The 15,851-nt window shown below is 45.4% G+C and overlaps 1 protein-coding gene across 2 annotated transcripts in view; it reads left to right on the forward strand.

Annotated features, from left to right (window-relative positions):
• Positions 1 to 876: 876 nt before the first annotated feature.
• The window catches only part of LOC119953636 (ceramide synthase 2-like), a 61,356-nt gene continuing 46,381 nt past the window's right edge, over positions 877 to 15,851 (forward strand). Inside the window, exon 1 of one of the 2 annotated variants that reach the window (XM_038778098.1) lies at positions 877 to 1,047. The gene's annotated coding sequence lies outside the window, so the exon portion shown is untranslated. Of the gene's footprint in view, positions 1,048 to 1,201; positions 1,282 to 15,851 lie in introns of those variants that run through there. The other variant, XM_038778099.1, reaches the window with a different exon arrangement.

The following is a 15,851-nucleotide window of genomic DNA, read 5'->3' on the forward strand; positions in this document are numbered from 1 at the left end:
GGTGTTCGGGATCCCCCTGAGTCCCAGGTGGGGGTGTTGGGGGTTCCCCTGAGTTCCAGTTGGGGGTGTTGGGGGTTCCCCTGAGCCGCAGGTGGGGGTGTTGGGGGTTCCCCTGAGCCCCAGGTGGGGGTGTTGGGGTCCCCCTGGGTCCCAGGTTGGGGTGTTGGGGGTTCCCCTGAGTCCCAGGTGGGGGTGTTGGGGGTTACCCTGAGTTCCAGGTGGGGGTGTTGGGGGTTCCCCTGAGCCACAGGTGGGGGTGTTGGGGGTTCCCCCTGGGTGCCAGGTGGGGGTGTTGGGGATCCCCATGGGTCCCAGGTGGGGGTGTTGGGGGTTCCCCTGAGTCCCAGGTGGGGGTGTTGGGGATCCCCCTGAGTCCCAGGTGGGGGTGTTGGGGGTTCCCCTGAGTCCCAGGTGGGGGTGTTGGGGTTCCCCTGAGCCCCAGGTGGGGGTGTTGGGGGTTCCCCTGAGTTCCAAGTGGGGGTGTTGGGGGTTCCCCTGAGTCCCAGGTGGGGGTGTTGGGGTTCCCCTGAGTCCCAGGTGGGGGTGTTGGGGTTCCCCTGAGCCACAGGTGGGGGTGTTGGGGGTTCCCCTGAGTTCCAAGTGGGGGTGTTGGGGGTTCCCCTGAGTCCCAGGTGGGGGTGTTGGGGTTCCCCTGAGTCCCAGGTGGGGGTGTTGGGGTTCCCCTGAGCCACAGGTGGGGGTGTTGGGGGTTCCCCTGAGTTCCAGGTGGGGGTGTTGGGGTTCCCCTGAGCCACAGGGTGTGGGGGGGGGGGGTGGGGGGTGTCTCCCCCAATCCACATCTGGACCTGGATATGTGCAGCTGATCAATTGGAAGTCTCCACCCCGCCTGTTAGAGGCTCTCTGGTAGTTGGAGACTTTGCGCTAGGTGGCAGCTTTAGTTCAGCTCTGCTCTTGGCCAGGCTGAGTGAGAATCCTCTACCTGGAATTCACTCTGCCGGCTGAGCCGTGTCCTACTCCCGCCTTCTCGGCTGCTGCTTTACCAAATTATCAAACCAGTGTCGAAGTCACATCAGCTGCAAGCGGCAGGTGGGTGAGAAACTTTAACTCAGAAACGGTTACCGGAACTTTCCCGGTTGTATGAATGAAATGAAAGGGTTGTGGACGGAGGGATGGGAAGAGAAGGAGAAGGAGGTGGAGTGGGAGAGAGGAGGGGGGTAGGGGTAGAAAGAGGGAGAGAGACAGAACCTCGGGGCAGGAAGGTTAGAATTGTTCAGCTTACTGGAAACGAGTGAAGAGACAGCACCGAGAATAATGGGGCAGGTATGAAGTGGGCAGAGTGCGAAGGAGGCTTGTTTATGCTTCATTATTTACTTTCGTGTTTTGTCTTAGGACATTTGCAGTTATTGTCTTTTAATTTTTATTTGCGATTGTGCAGTTAGACAACTGCCTGAAATTCTGGGATTAACCCTCCACTGAATTCAATATGTGTATTTTAAAGTTGGAGATTTCTGTTTGGTAAATTGGTAGAAAAACTATCCCTGAGCACTTTTCTCCCCCCTCCCTCCCCCTTCCTCATCTGGAACATTCTCAATGCTGTGTTGTGCGTTATGTTTTCAACCTGGGGGTTGGCTGGATGATTGTAAAGGATTTTTTTTTTGTCTGGTTGTGCAGGCTCAAAGGGTACTTTGATATGACCCAGGTCAAAGTGGTTGTGTGTATATGATCTGTTGGAATCGTGCTCCTTCAGGATATCCACATGGAGCAATGGCCCATGCTTACATAGAAACACAGAAAATAGGAGCTGCTGTAGGCCATTTGGCCAACTGAGCCTGTTCTACCATTCAGTGTGATCATGGCCGTATGCTGGCAGTGTTTGGCACTGCTGCCTCACTGTGCCAGGGACCTGGGTTGAATTCGGGCTGTGGGTGACTAGGTGGAGTTTGCATATTCTCCCTGTGTCTGCGTGGGCTTCCTCCAGGTGCTCCGGTTTCCTCCCACAGTCCGAAAGAAGTGCAGGTTAGATGGATTGGCCATGCTAAATTGCCCCTTAGTGTCCAAAGATGTGTAGGTTAGGTGGGGTTATGGAATTATAGGGATAGGGTGGGTGCTCTTTCAGAAAGTCAGTGCAGACTCGACCGGCCGAACAGCTTCCTTTTGCACGGCAGGGGTTCTACGGCTGATCCTCGATTTCGACTCCGTACTTCCCGTGCTCTCTCCCCATACCTTAAGAGTTTAGAAATCTACCTATTTCCTTCTTAAATATATTTAGTGATTTGGCCTCCATAGTCTTCTGTGGTAGAGAATTCCACTTGAGTGAGGAAGTTTCTCCTCACCTCCATCCGAAATGGCCTACCTCGTGTCCTGAGACTGTGACTCCTTGCTCGGGACCTTCCCCAACCAGAGGAAACAGAATTCCACCATCCAGTCTGTCCAGCACTTTTGCAAAGCGCATATCTCCATACAGAACTTTGAAATGTTGTATATCCGGTATTATCTGTGGAAAGAGTATCCAAGTTCATGTTACAAATTCAATATGCCTCTTCACATTCAGACAGACTCAAAACATTGATTCTGTTTCTCGTTGCTGACTTTTTCCAGCATTTTCTGTTTTTATTTCAGACTTTCAGCATCTGCAGTATTTTACTTTTATTTGGAATCGATAGAAAAATATTTTTTGGGTGTTTTATAAACATAATTGTTCTTTTTGACCACCGTTCCTAATCACGGATTAAAGCAAGTCATGCAAATGAGGTAATTTTCTGGAGAAGAATTAGGTTTTTTTAGTGGGGCAGAGTAATTCTTAAGACTATATTATGCAGGTTGCTGTCTCTACCACCCTTTCAGGCAGCGAGTTCCAGACTCCCACCACCCTCTGGGTGAAAATATTTTCCTCGCATTCCCTCTAAACGTCCTGCCCCAACCCTAACCCCCTGGATATTGATCCCTCCACCAAGTGGAAAAGTTTCTTCCTGTCTACTCTGTCAATGCCCCTCGTAATTCTATACATCTCAATCATGTCCCCCCCTCGGTCGCCTCTTCTCCATGGATGAGATGCTATTTGGCCTATCTTCAGTCTTTCATTCGCTTGATCTGTTTCCTGGATGAGCATCCAGAGAGATCGGTGTTGAACACACTCTGTTATCTCTTTCATTAGGAAAGAGGTGGAGAGTTGGACAATGCCACAAAGTTTAAATTGGACGGAATTATCAGCAGCCAGTGTTGACAAAATGTTTGGATATGGGGAGGGATGTAGGAAGCACGGGTGAGAGGAGCCAGGTATGGCGTGTGTCCAGGTAGAGCCTGTGAGCAGGAGGAGCCGAGGACCTGAGGGATAGGGATGTGGGCAAGGTTACAATTTACAGTGGGATAGGAGCACATCCTGCTTGAATGAAGAACAACGATTTTTAGAACCACTTTTTGTACCCCCCCCCCCCCCCCCGGCCCTGGATTGCAACAAAGTCCCATTAGACCATGTGGTCTTTCTCACCACTGAGAGTGCCAGGAAGCACCCGGTTAAACACGCTTGACATGGGACTCTGCTGCAGTTCGGTTAGATCGTGCCCAATGTCAACATTTAAGAATAGGCTAGAAAGGTGGTGGATGATGAGGAAGACCATGGCATCATGGGAATTTCTGAACAGCAGTAAGCCCTTAAGCCTGCTCCAATATTCAATAAGAAGGCTAATCTGGTTCAGCTCCACTTTCCTGTCTGCCTCCCTCCTCCCTCCACATTACCCTTAAGTAACAAAAATCTGTCTAAGTCAGCCTTGAATAAATTTAATGACCCAGCCTCCACTATCTTCTGGGGAAGTGAATTCCACACTAATGAGCCTCTGGGAGAAAACATTTCTCCTCAACTCTGTCTGAAAAGTAAGACTACTTATTTGAGACCACAACTATGTTCCCTCCTTCTAGTTTCCTCCACAAGTGAAAACGGCCCTTCAGTATCTACCCCCAAAAATCCCCTTGTGTTCTTGTATCCTTTAATACCTCTCATTCTTTTAAACTCTACCGGGTATAGGCCTAACCTGTTCGGCCTTCCTTCATAGGCTTTTCATCCAAGTAATGGAGTTTCAAAGCGGTTTTTATAAAACTGTAAATTGGAAGGCCGCTCGTCTTTCTCCCCTTCTAGGTGATGTGATGTGGAGGTAATAAAGAGGTTCATTAATAAGAGCTCCTCAACAAACCTTTTGCACTTGAGAAAGGATAGTAACTGTAGAACAAGCCCAACCACAATATTCAGGGATTCTCCAGTACATCCAACACACTCAGGCCGGTATTAATCTTCACCAAAAGCTGCATGCAAATTCTCCAGTATGAACATTCAGACTAACTGAGAAACAAACAACAGCCTATTGTAAAATCCTGAAAAGGGGACTGCAACCAGACCTTAATTTTAAAAACTGGATTTGAATTTTCGATTTGCTGTGGTGCATTAATTATCTAAGTTAAAACAGACGGACTTGAGAGCGACTTTACACAGTGGGAGCTGTACATGGTATAAAACCACGTTTGTACACAGCATAGCTGTCAACCTGCCTGAGTTGGTTGTGCCTTTGCCTCATGAGTCAGGAGGTTGAAGACCTGTTTTGCTAAGCTGCTTATCCACCCCTCTTTCATGAGATCAGCAATGGGGCTCTTTGCTCCACTATATTCAGCTCTATGTAGGGGGTTGGTTTAGCTCAGTTGGCTGGACAGCTGGTTCATGATGCGGAGCAACGTCAACAGCATGGGTTCAATGCCCGTACTGGCCCTGCCTTCTCAACCAAGCCATTGGGTGAGATGGCCGAAACATTGGTTAGAAGTAAGATTTGAAAAGCCTCTTGGAGGGAAAGGAGGGGTCCACATGGATTATTCAGCATTCAGCCTGCCATCAGGCTCAACTGTGTGCTGGTGTTTATAATCCACACAAGTCTCTCCCATTCCATCTGTCTTTTCTCAGCCACTCCTCATATTGTTCACTTTTCCCTTGTACTTGTAAAAGAAAACTAGATGAGTACATCTGCTCTTTGTTTCTATTTCCTGTGGTAATGAGTTCCACATTCTAACTGAATAAAGAAATTTTTCCTGATTTTTTTTTTCCTGTCAGATTTGTTAACTATCTAGTATTTATGGCCTTTAGTTTTGAACTCTCCCACAAGTGGAAACATTGCACATCCAGAATGTTCAACTCATTAATATTTTAAAGGTCTCAATCAGGCCTTCTATAAGTCTTCTCTTTTACAAAGAGTACCAATCTGGTATGAGGTCCTCCGTTCCAATACCTTTTCTTATAAATCTCTTTTGCGCTTTTTCGAATACTTAAGCCCTTATGGGGAAAAAAAAAACAGAACTGTGCACAACATTCTGAATGAGGCCTAACCATGGTTTTATGCATGATAATTTCACACATTTTGAATTCTATAGAAATAAAAAAAGTGCTTTGGTAGCATTTTAATTACCTTTCTGACCTGTCGTGCTACTTTTAAATTTGTTCACTTGAATCCCTAGATCCCTTTGCTCTTGTACTACTTATTTTCTAATTCAATGTTTTCTCTTTTTCTTATGAAAATGTTTGGGGATATAATTCTAGAGCTGGGGCCTAGGTAGCAGAGGCCTCAGCCACCAAAGATCTTGCCATAGAAATCAAGGACGCTGAAGCATTCAAAACTGAAAGAGTGAAAAGACCTCGGAGGGTTGTAGGTCTGGAGGAGGTTACAGAGGATCGGCAGGGCGAGACCATGGAGAGATTTGAATGAGTGCATGAGAATTTTTTGAGTTGTGGTTAAAGATCTTGCGAGCAAGTGCTTCCAAGTGTAAAGATGTGTGCGAGTAGCAAACCATGTTTGCAGAGAAGCAGTCAGGAAAGATGAGCTGTATCTAATTATCATAGAAGCCCTACAGTGCAAAAGGAGGCCATTTAGCCAATCAAGTCTGTACCAACCCTCTGAAAGAGTACCCTACCTAGGCCCATACCCCAGTAACCCCACCTAACCTTTTGGACACTAAGGGGCAATTTATTGTGGCCAATCCACCTAACCTGCACATCTTTGGACTGAAGCAGGAAACCAGAGAACCCGGAAGAAACCCCCACAGACACAGGGAGAACATACAAACTCCACACAGTCACCTAAGGCTGGAATTGAACTTGGGTCCCTGGAGCTGTGAGGCAGCAGTGCTAACTACCGTATCTCCCTTTCTCCTATGCATTTTCTCATGTGCTTTCTTTTCGTTTCCCCATTAGTTCTAACCACACGTCTATTGGTTTTCCCACTCACTTCATACCTTTCTTTAAGATAATTGTTGGGTGTGACCATTGGTAGCTCAATGCCTGATCCAGTAAGTTAGCAGCAAAGGTGGATCTCTGGTATTCCTGATTAGTCAGTGGCTTGCAGAATTGACCATTATTAGTGTCTCCTTATTGGTGACTTCAGGTTTATTTTCAGCAAGAGAATGGCAGGCTTTGAGAGATTTCAGTGTTAAAAGAAAAGGAGGCAACACTGAGACTAAGTAAGCAGCATGGATGGTGCATGTTGTGCAAAAGTAATAACCAATTATAATGCAAGAGCTTTCTAAATTGTTCAGCTTTAACTGTAGCTGCAGGGATTGAGTTTCAAAGGTATTCTTCGCCACAGCCCCGCCTGTTCCATTAGTTAGTTCCTGCTGCCACCATCATCTGATGTTTGTGTTGTAAGAAAGCTTGGCAAGAGTCACAAGTTTGAAAATAGGTAGCGTGAGGAGGCAGGGAATTGGGAATCAGGTGACGCCCAGTTTGGGTTTTGAACACCTGCAGATTCTAGGTGGTAGCTGAGAGTAACAGAGAGAGAGGAATTTACCAGTCTTATTACATAAAGGGAAAGTGGGTGATCAGGAGCAATGTTGACCCACTACAAACTGGAAGCAGGGATATTGTCAATGAATATGGGAAAAAGGCAGACATGTTGAATAATTACTTTGCCTCAGTATTTACAGTGGAAAAGGAGGATAGCTTGCCAGAGGTCCAGAAGACATTGAGTGGATTGGGGACAAGGACTAATTGAAATTAGCGTAAGCAAAACATTAATAATGAGGAAATTAATGGAACTGAAGAGTGACAAATCTCCCGGACGATGGTTTCCATTCAAGAGTGTTAAAGAAAGTAGGGGAGCACATTGTACATGCCCAAGAACAATCTTTCAGAGTTCTGTATTTTCAGGAGTCCCTCCGGATTGGAAAATTCCCATGTCACTCCGCTTTTTAAAAAGGACAAAGAGGAAAACCAGGGAATTATAAACCAGTTAGTCTAACATCTATGGTGGGGAAATTGTTGCCGTCTATAATCAAGGATAGGATAACTGAACACCTCAAATTTTCAGTTAATCAGGGACAGCCAGCATGGATTCATGACAGGTAGGTCATGCCAGACTCACTTTTTTATTAAAAAAAAATAAAAAAAATAAAAATTTAGAGTACCCAATTATTTTTTTTCCCCCCAATGAATGGGCAATTTAGCGTGGCCAATCCAGCTAGCCTGCACATCTTTTGGGTTGAGGGGGTGAGACCCACGCAGACACGGGGAGAATGTGAAAAGTTCACGAACAAATGATAAGTATGGGAAGTTGAGAGAGCTTTGGATAATGAGGGATATTATGAACCTTGTCAAAAAGAAAAAGGAGACTTTTGTATGGTCTAGAAGGGTGGGGATTGTCAAAACCATTGAGGAGTACAAAGCAAGTAGGAAGGTACTGAAGTAGGAAAGAAGGAGGGCTAGGAGGGGTCATGAAAAGTCCTTGGTAAGTAGAATTAAGGTGAATCCCAAAGCTTTTTATTCATATGTAAAACACAAGAGAATGGCAGGGAAAGGATTGGACCATTTAAGGACGGGGGGGGGGGGGGGGGGGGGGGGGGGGGGGTGGAATCAGTGTTGAGCCACAGGAAATGAAATGAAAATTGCTTACTGTCACGAGTAGGCTTCAATGAAGTTACTGTGAAAAGCCCCTAGTCGCCACATTCCGGCACCTGTCCGGGGAGGCTGGTACGGGAATGCTTTAAAAGTCAGCGATTTAGCCTGGTGAGCTAAACCAAGCGAGGTACTGAATGAATGCTTTGCATCAATGTTCACCAAAGAAAGATTTTGTGGAAGATGATTCTTGGGTAGGGTGTGCGGACAGTCTGGATCATGTTAACATCGAAAAGGAGGAGGTATTGGGTCTTCTAAAAGATATTAAGATAGAGAAGTCTCCTGAGCCGGATGGGATTTATGATTTACCCCAAAATACTGAGGGAAGCAAGGGTGGAAATTGCTGGGGCCTTGACATTTTTGTATCATCAATGGCTACAAGTGAGATCCCAGAGGACTGGATAATAGCTAATGTGGAACTGCTGTTTAAGAAAGGTAGCAGGGATAATCCTGGAAACTGTAGGCCGGTGAGCCTCACATCGGTAGTAGGTAGATTACTGGAGAGAATTCTCAGGGACAGGATTTATACCCATTTGGAAACAAGTGGTGATGGATGTCAGTAGAGTCAACCAAAGATGTCAGGAGTTTAGAGAGCACTTCTATTGGTGAGGTTTTCTGAAAAGGGAATAAATGGGATCTCCTCAGCCTCTTGTCCTTATTCATTTGGCTCTGGGTAATTTGGGATGGGGTGGAGGATGTTTTGTTGAAATTTAATTGCATTGCATCCCCTTTTATATACTTGTATTTTGACTTGAAGCTTCACACAGGCATTGCTTAGGAAACAGTGACAGAATGATTCCACAGGGGACTGTTCTGGTACCCTGGCTAACTACCTGTCTGTAGTGATCTGCTTAATAGAAATATTTTCAAAAGTTAAAAACTAAAGAGTTTTGAATATCCTCTTGAGATTTAGACCAATAATGTGGGAACTTTAAATGTGGGATTGGGTAGAGCTAGTATATATAATCTGAAAGGTATTATTTTTAGATGGCCTTTACCCAATCCTGTGCTCCCACTGATCTTGGAAAAAGCATCCCTGAGAAAATAACAGGAAAATTCCGGCCGGGGACTCCAATTCAAAAAGCCTCCTATAAAACTCCTCAAATACTCCATTAACGGTGGGATGGTGGTGCCAGCGAGATGAGCTGCTTCCTGTGCTTGCCCACTGTCGTCTCCACTTTCCGAGCAGCCTGGCCCTGGGACACCAGCCTCTTGTTCCCGCAATCAATTCCTGCTTTCAGCAGTTCCATCGTCCTTGCTAGGTCCTCCTGGGCTTCCCCCTCTGCTGGCAGAACTTCTCATTCAAGAAGTCATCCATTTGCTCCGTTGATCACTGGGCAGGCAGGACATTTAGACAGGCAAGGGCTAATTAGGGAAAGCCAGCATAGCAATGAAATGAAAAGAAAATTGCTTTTTGTCCTAAGTAGGCTTCAAATGAAGTTACTGTGAAAAGCCCCTCGTCGCCACATTCCGGATCCTGTTCAGGGAGGCTGGTACGGAAATTGAACCATGCTGCTGGCCTGCCTTGGTCTGCTTTTAAAAGCCAGCTCTTTAGCCCTGTGCTAAACCAGTCCCTTTTGTAAGGGGAAAGTCATGCCTAATGAATTTGATTGAGTTTTTTTGAAGGGGTAACCAAGAAGGTAGATGAGGGCGGTGCAGTCGACGTTGCCTACATGGACTTTAGCAAGGCCTTTGACAAGGTACCACATGGTAGGCTGCTGCAAAAGGTTAAATCTCACTGTATCCAGGGTGAGGTAGCCAATTAGATCCAAAATTGGCTTGCTGACTGAAGCCAATGGGTGGTTGTGGAGGGTTGTTTTTCAAACTGGAGTCCTGTGACCAGCGGTATGCCTTGGGGATTGGTGCTGGGTCCACTGTTATTTGTTATACATATTAATGATTTGGATGAGAATGTAGGAGGCATGGTTAGTATGTTTGCAGATGACACCAAGATTGGTGGCATAGTGGATAGTGAAGGTTATATAAGATTGCAACAGGATCTTGACCAGTAGGCCGATGAATGGCAGATGGAGTTTAATTTGGATAAATGTGAGGCGATGCATTTTGGTAGATCAAATCAGGGCAGGACCTACTCAATTAATGGTAGGGAATTGGGGAGAGTTACAGAACAATGAGATCTAGGGGTACAGGTTCGTAGCTCCTTGAAGGTAGAGTCGGACAGCACGGCGCATTGGTTAGCACTGCTGCCTCACGGCGCCGAGGTCCCAGATTCGATACCGCTCTGGGTCACTGTCTCTGTGGAGTTTGCACATTCTCTCTGTTTCCATGGGTTTCACCCCCACAACCCAAAAGATGAGCAGGGTAGGTGGATTGGCCATGTCAAATTGCCCCTTAATTGGAAAAAATTAATTGGGTGCACTAAATGTTTTTTAAAGAAGGTGGAGTCGCAGGTGGACAGGGTGATGAAGAAGGCATTCAGCATGCTAGGTTTTATTGGTCAGACTATTGAATACAGGAGTTAGGATGTCTTGTTGAAGTTGTACAAGATATTGGTAAGACCACCCATGGAATACTGTGTTCAGGTCTGGTCACCCTATTACAGAAGGGATATTGTTAAACTATAAAGTGTGCAGAAGAGATTTATGAGGATGCTACCAGGACTTGATGGTCTGAGTTATAAGGAGAGGCTGGGACTTTTTTCCCTGGAGCATAGGAGGCTTAGGGGGGGGATCTTATAGAGGTCTATAAAATAATGAGGAGCATGGATAAGGTAGATAGTCAATATATTTTCCCAAAGGTAGAGGAGTCTAGAATTAGAGGGCATAGGTTTAAGGTAAGAGGGGGGAGGTACAAAATAGGCCAGAGTGGAAATTTTTTCACACAGAGGGTGGTGAGCATCTGGAACAAGCTGTCAGAGGCAGGTACAATGTTTCCCGCTCCCTTCTTTTCAACTCACTTCTGGTCAGTGGATCCATCCACCAGCCACACCAGTGGGGTTTCGCTTTCTCCAATCACTCCTGCAGCTTTTCTCATCAAAACATCCACCCTACGAGCAGGGAAAAGATCCAAAAAATCTGCCTTGAGCGGGAGCTGCCAAATGTAGTATATCAAGAACCTCTGTTTGAGGGAGACTGGGTTAGGGGTCCCTGTAATCCCTTCTGGGTGCAAGATGGATTCGATTTGGATGTCATATCCCTTGTGTTCAAATCCCTAACTGGCATTGGCTGGACACATATGATGAATATCCACTTGGGCAGTGTACCGAAAAGAGCCCAGCAAACATCGACCCAGTGAGAGCCCCCACCTTCATGAGATGGATGGGGCAAGGAAAGGAGTTATGACGGGGTCGTTGAGGTGTCAGTACTGGTTTCACTGGGTGAAAGGACCTGTATCTTGTCTCGAGTTTAGACGTTTTGGACATGAGGTAGCACTCTCCCATTTTGAGACTAAATGCTGTGGTGGGGACGGGAACACAGGAGTGTTCCTCGCTGCAGTATCCGACGGAAAAACAGGCCATATCTTCCGAGCCTGATCTCATTAATTATACACCCAGGTATGCACCATGTTAGGTGGTGGGGCAGACCTGGGATTGCGTATATTCTGCTCTTTGTATTCGGCCGCTATATTGAAAAGGTGCCGAACACACTTTTGATGAAAGAAGGCGGACCTCCTGAAAATTGAAGATGGATCTCCAGGAACGTTCTAAGACTGTCCCTCCAGGACACTGAATCTGGTAGGTTGACATGTGGATGCACCCCCGACCCACTGCAAGGTTGTGGGCGGCCTCCACCTTTGGAGCAATCCCAGGTATTGTTCGGATGAATCACGTCGTCAGGAGCTTTGGAGAAGTCTGCCAACGATCTCCATTTTAGTACAAGATCAATAAGCTCCTGCAGCACCCTTAACTGAACCCAGCTACTTTGTGTCATGAAGTTTGCCAGGAGTGGAGCCATGACAACTGCAATGTTATGATTAGCAGCTTGTTGTGTCAACCCTGCTGGTGAATGACTTTCCTTGTTGGGGGTGGAAACAGGGCTTGGCCCCAGCTCTGAGATCGGAGATCATCCTGCACGAAGGCTAAGGCTGGCGTTTGTGCACCAAGGCTTTCTAAATTGTGCCAATAATTTAAACTGACAGCTGATCTGCTCCCTCTGAAAATAGCCTTGCCTTTGATATTCGCAGAACAATGGCCTGATCACATCTTGGGCAGTAAACCAATGTAATGGAAATTTACGGGGGAGATACATAAGGGGCTAACTCGCCTCACCTGGGGGTTAACAGAAACCACTTGTGATCAGGATCAGGAAATTACAAGTGATGGAATGTGATTTAAGATAAAATTACATCAGCACGAATAATTTTTAAAATATTTCAGGTTTGGGTTCTCTTTTCTGCTCTAAACTGGACATCCAACACCTTTGGGCTTAAAAAGCGGATGGTCTGAAGTGTTAATTGTATATCAATTATGTTTAAATATATACTGGTAGAGGGCATTAATTAGGGATTTTACCTGAGCACATATAAAGAGACGCTTGTGGAAATTGGCCACAGGGTAGCATTGTGGACAGCACAATCGCTTAACAGCTCCAGGGTCCCAGGTTCGATTCCGACTTGGGTCACTGTCTGTGCGGAGTCTGCACATCCTCCTTGTGTGTGCGTGGGTTTTCTCCGGGTGCTCCGGTTTCCTTCCACAGTCCAAAGATGTGCAGGTTAGGTGGATTGGCCATGATAAATTGCTCTTAGTGTCCAAAATTGCCCTTAGTGTTGGGTGGGGTTACTGGGTTGTGGGGATAGGGTAGAGGTGTTAACCTTGGGTAGGGTGCTCTTTCCAGGAGCCGGTGCAGACTTGATGGGCCGAATGGCCTCCTTCTGCACTGTAAATTCTATGATTGTGTGGTTACACTAGCTGTATGCTTGTAATATTGCACTCGGTAAATTAATAGACTGGAATAAAGATTTGATTCATGATCATCCTTCAACTACTTTCCAGATTATGACAGTAATTTGATTTTGTATTTTTTCTTATTTAAATTCTGCTCTTTGATCTAAGATCCATCAGCTGTATCTTCATCGGATCTCGGTTGGCAAAAGGCCCCAGTTAAAGGCTAATATTCATTTCTAACTAATTGACAACACAGTCAACTCTGGGTTTTTTTAAAACAAGAAACAGCTAAACGATTTGTTTCTATCTACTTTGCTATGCTTACCCCTCCTGTCCTGCATTTGCTGGAAAACTAAATCCTGATGACTCAATATTGCTGCTGGAAGGTGTTTGGGCTCGAGGCCTGGTCTGGCCAGAGAGGTAGGTTTAAGGAGCGTACTACAGGGGAAGATCTGGGGTTTGCATATTCTCCCCGTGTCTGCATAGGTTTCACCCCCACAACCTAAAGATAGGCAGAGTAGGTGGATTGGCCATGCTAAATTGCCCCTTAAATGGGATTTTGTTTTTTTAAAAGGGGAAGAGTGAAGTACAGAGGGAATTCCAGATTTTGGTGACTGAAGCTACAGGCACCGGGCCAGTTTAGGAGGGCCAGTTTAGGAGGGCATGAAAAGCAAGAATACAAGTGTCATAATATACATCCATGTATATAATGGGGTGCAGACAGGCAGTGATTGACACACAGGATGACCAGTGAGCACACAGCACAGTGCAGCCAATCACCAGACAGGACACGACCACTATAAAGCCAGAGGGCACCAGTTTTCCCGCTGTCTCGGGATCCAGCCTCTGAGACAGTCAGAGCTCGTGAGCATAGCCAGTGCAAGCACCATGTGGTAGTCAGTAAGTCTGATCAGGCTAGCCTCAGGTCTCCAGTCAAGTCAACGTAGTGTCAACCCATAGTTGAACATGTAAAATAGTTAGATGTGAAATAAAATCGTGTTGCATCTCATCAAGTGTTGGAAGTCTGTCTCTCGCTACACTGCATTAAACGCAGTCCACATAAACCCAGCTTACCCAACACATCAACAAGGGGAGATGAGAATTGGAGGAGTGCAGATGTCTCAGATGGTTGTAAATCTGGTGAAGGTCACTTACAATGAATGCCTTTGATCTCACCACTGTAAGTGGGATAATTACTGGAATGAAATTGATCCACACAGGACAGTTCAGCAGCTCCCTAAAAATAACAATTGAATCTCAAAAATACACATCCAGTTGCCCTTAATGTCCGATCCTTTCAATTGAGATTAATTTAAACAATTTCTGACATCATTGCCTGGACACTCACCTCTGAATCCATTTCTGTAATGCCAAGATTGTATAATTTAATGCCTTTAGGGCTGAATTTCCATTATGCTGTCTTTCACCTAGTTGACACATTTATGAAATTCTGGTGTATTGTTTTTATTTTGTTTTAAGTCACTACCCGTTTGAATTTTGAAATGCATGCAGGAATTTGATGCAAAATGATTTAGGGTGCTAAAGGTTCCACAGGGGGAGTTCAGCCTATTTGTGTTTCAGTTACATATAATACTGTGAAAATGATTGGTGGGGGGGGTGTAAAACAAAGATCTCACCCCCTTTCCCCCCCCCCCCCCCCCCCCCCCCCCGGCCACTGTGTCAACTCTCCGTTGCTGTTGTCATGGGGCAGTGTGTGGGGGTGATTCCACCATGGCTGTGTGGGCATGCGTTACTCTCATTGTACCAGGCAACAACACCTCGTGAACCCACTTGGGACCTTTACTCCCTTTGTGAAGTTTGAGTGGACGTACTCTTGAGGAACAGGCGCCAGAATGTGGCGACTAGGGGCTTTTCACAGCAACTTCATTGCAGTGTTAATGTAAGCCTAATTGTGACAATAAAGATTATTATAATTTCCCACCCCCAAATGTTTTGTCTGGTTAGACAGCCTTTCACCCATCTACAATACTTGCATAACTAATAAACAAAGGTGTTAAAATGACCAAAGATCATTATTATAATGTCCCTGAGTTTTAAGTGCCCAAAAGATTATTATTCGAAACACCAGGCCAAAAAGTCTGCGGTAATCCTGTTAGGCCTGGGGTAAGTGGGGGGGGGGGGGGGGGGGGGGGGGGGGGTCCAGAGGAATTGTTGCAAGTGAGATATTGCTGAAGAAGAACTCGTCCTGCCATTTCAAAATGAAGTTTCACCTTCTGCAGCACAGTTTCAGTGGGCCATTGTTAAGGGTGCTAGTAGTTGATCTTTGGTCCCTCCTGTTGATAACATGTAGAGGAGATGGATACAAGTTTTATCTTGCTATCACACTGAGTTATTAAATCTGATCACTGGATGTGGAATGATTTGAACTGTTTATAATTCTGACACAGCTTTCTCCTTCCTCATGTCAATACAGTTTCGAAGTGTGATTTTTTTGAAAGGGCAGGCCCTTGAGTATTGGTCCTCAATCATATCCTTTCACTTAGTTTTGACTGCAGAAAGTGCTGTCAAAGTTCAGCTTTGGGTTTGTGTCTGCCAGCAATTTGTGTGACACCAGCATTTAAGTACAGGGTTGTTGTGAGCACTTCACTTATCTCTCGAGTGTGTTAGTGTGGTATATTTATAGAATAATGCCAGTACACATTTAGAGCTTTGACATTATTCTTTGTGATGGTTTAAATAAAAGTGATCCAAATAAGTCCCTTTTCAATTTGAAGTGAGGAATATTGGAGGGATTGATTTTAAATTACTGGGTGCATTTTATACTGACTGCCTAACAGTGGAAAGGAAATTAAACTTGTCAAATAAGAGAGGTGTGTTTTAAGGATATAGTAGCAGGATATTCTAATTATACAAAGATAAAATTGGAATAGGTGAAATATTTGTTTCTGGTGAGAAGATTTTGCCAGTGCATTCCAGACAATTCTCACTGTGTGGTGCTATTTCAATAAGTCAAGAGTGCAACTTCATGTCCGAGGTAATGAAGGGAAACAAGTATAAAAACAGATGAGCCTTTGAGTAAAGTGATATTTATTCGGTTCTGTGTAGGAGGTAGCTGTGCTCCGAAAGCTTGTGATTCGAAACAAACCGTTTGGACTTTAACCTGGTGTT

Source organism: Scyliorhinus canicula, chromosome 18, assembly GCF_902713615.1.
Source record: "Scyliorhinus canicula chromosome 18, sScyCan1.1, whole genome shotgun sequence".
Lineage (NCBI taxonomy): Eukaryota > Metazoa > Chordata > Chondrichthyes > Carcharhiniformes > Scyliorhinidae > Scyliorhinus > Scyliorhinus canicula.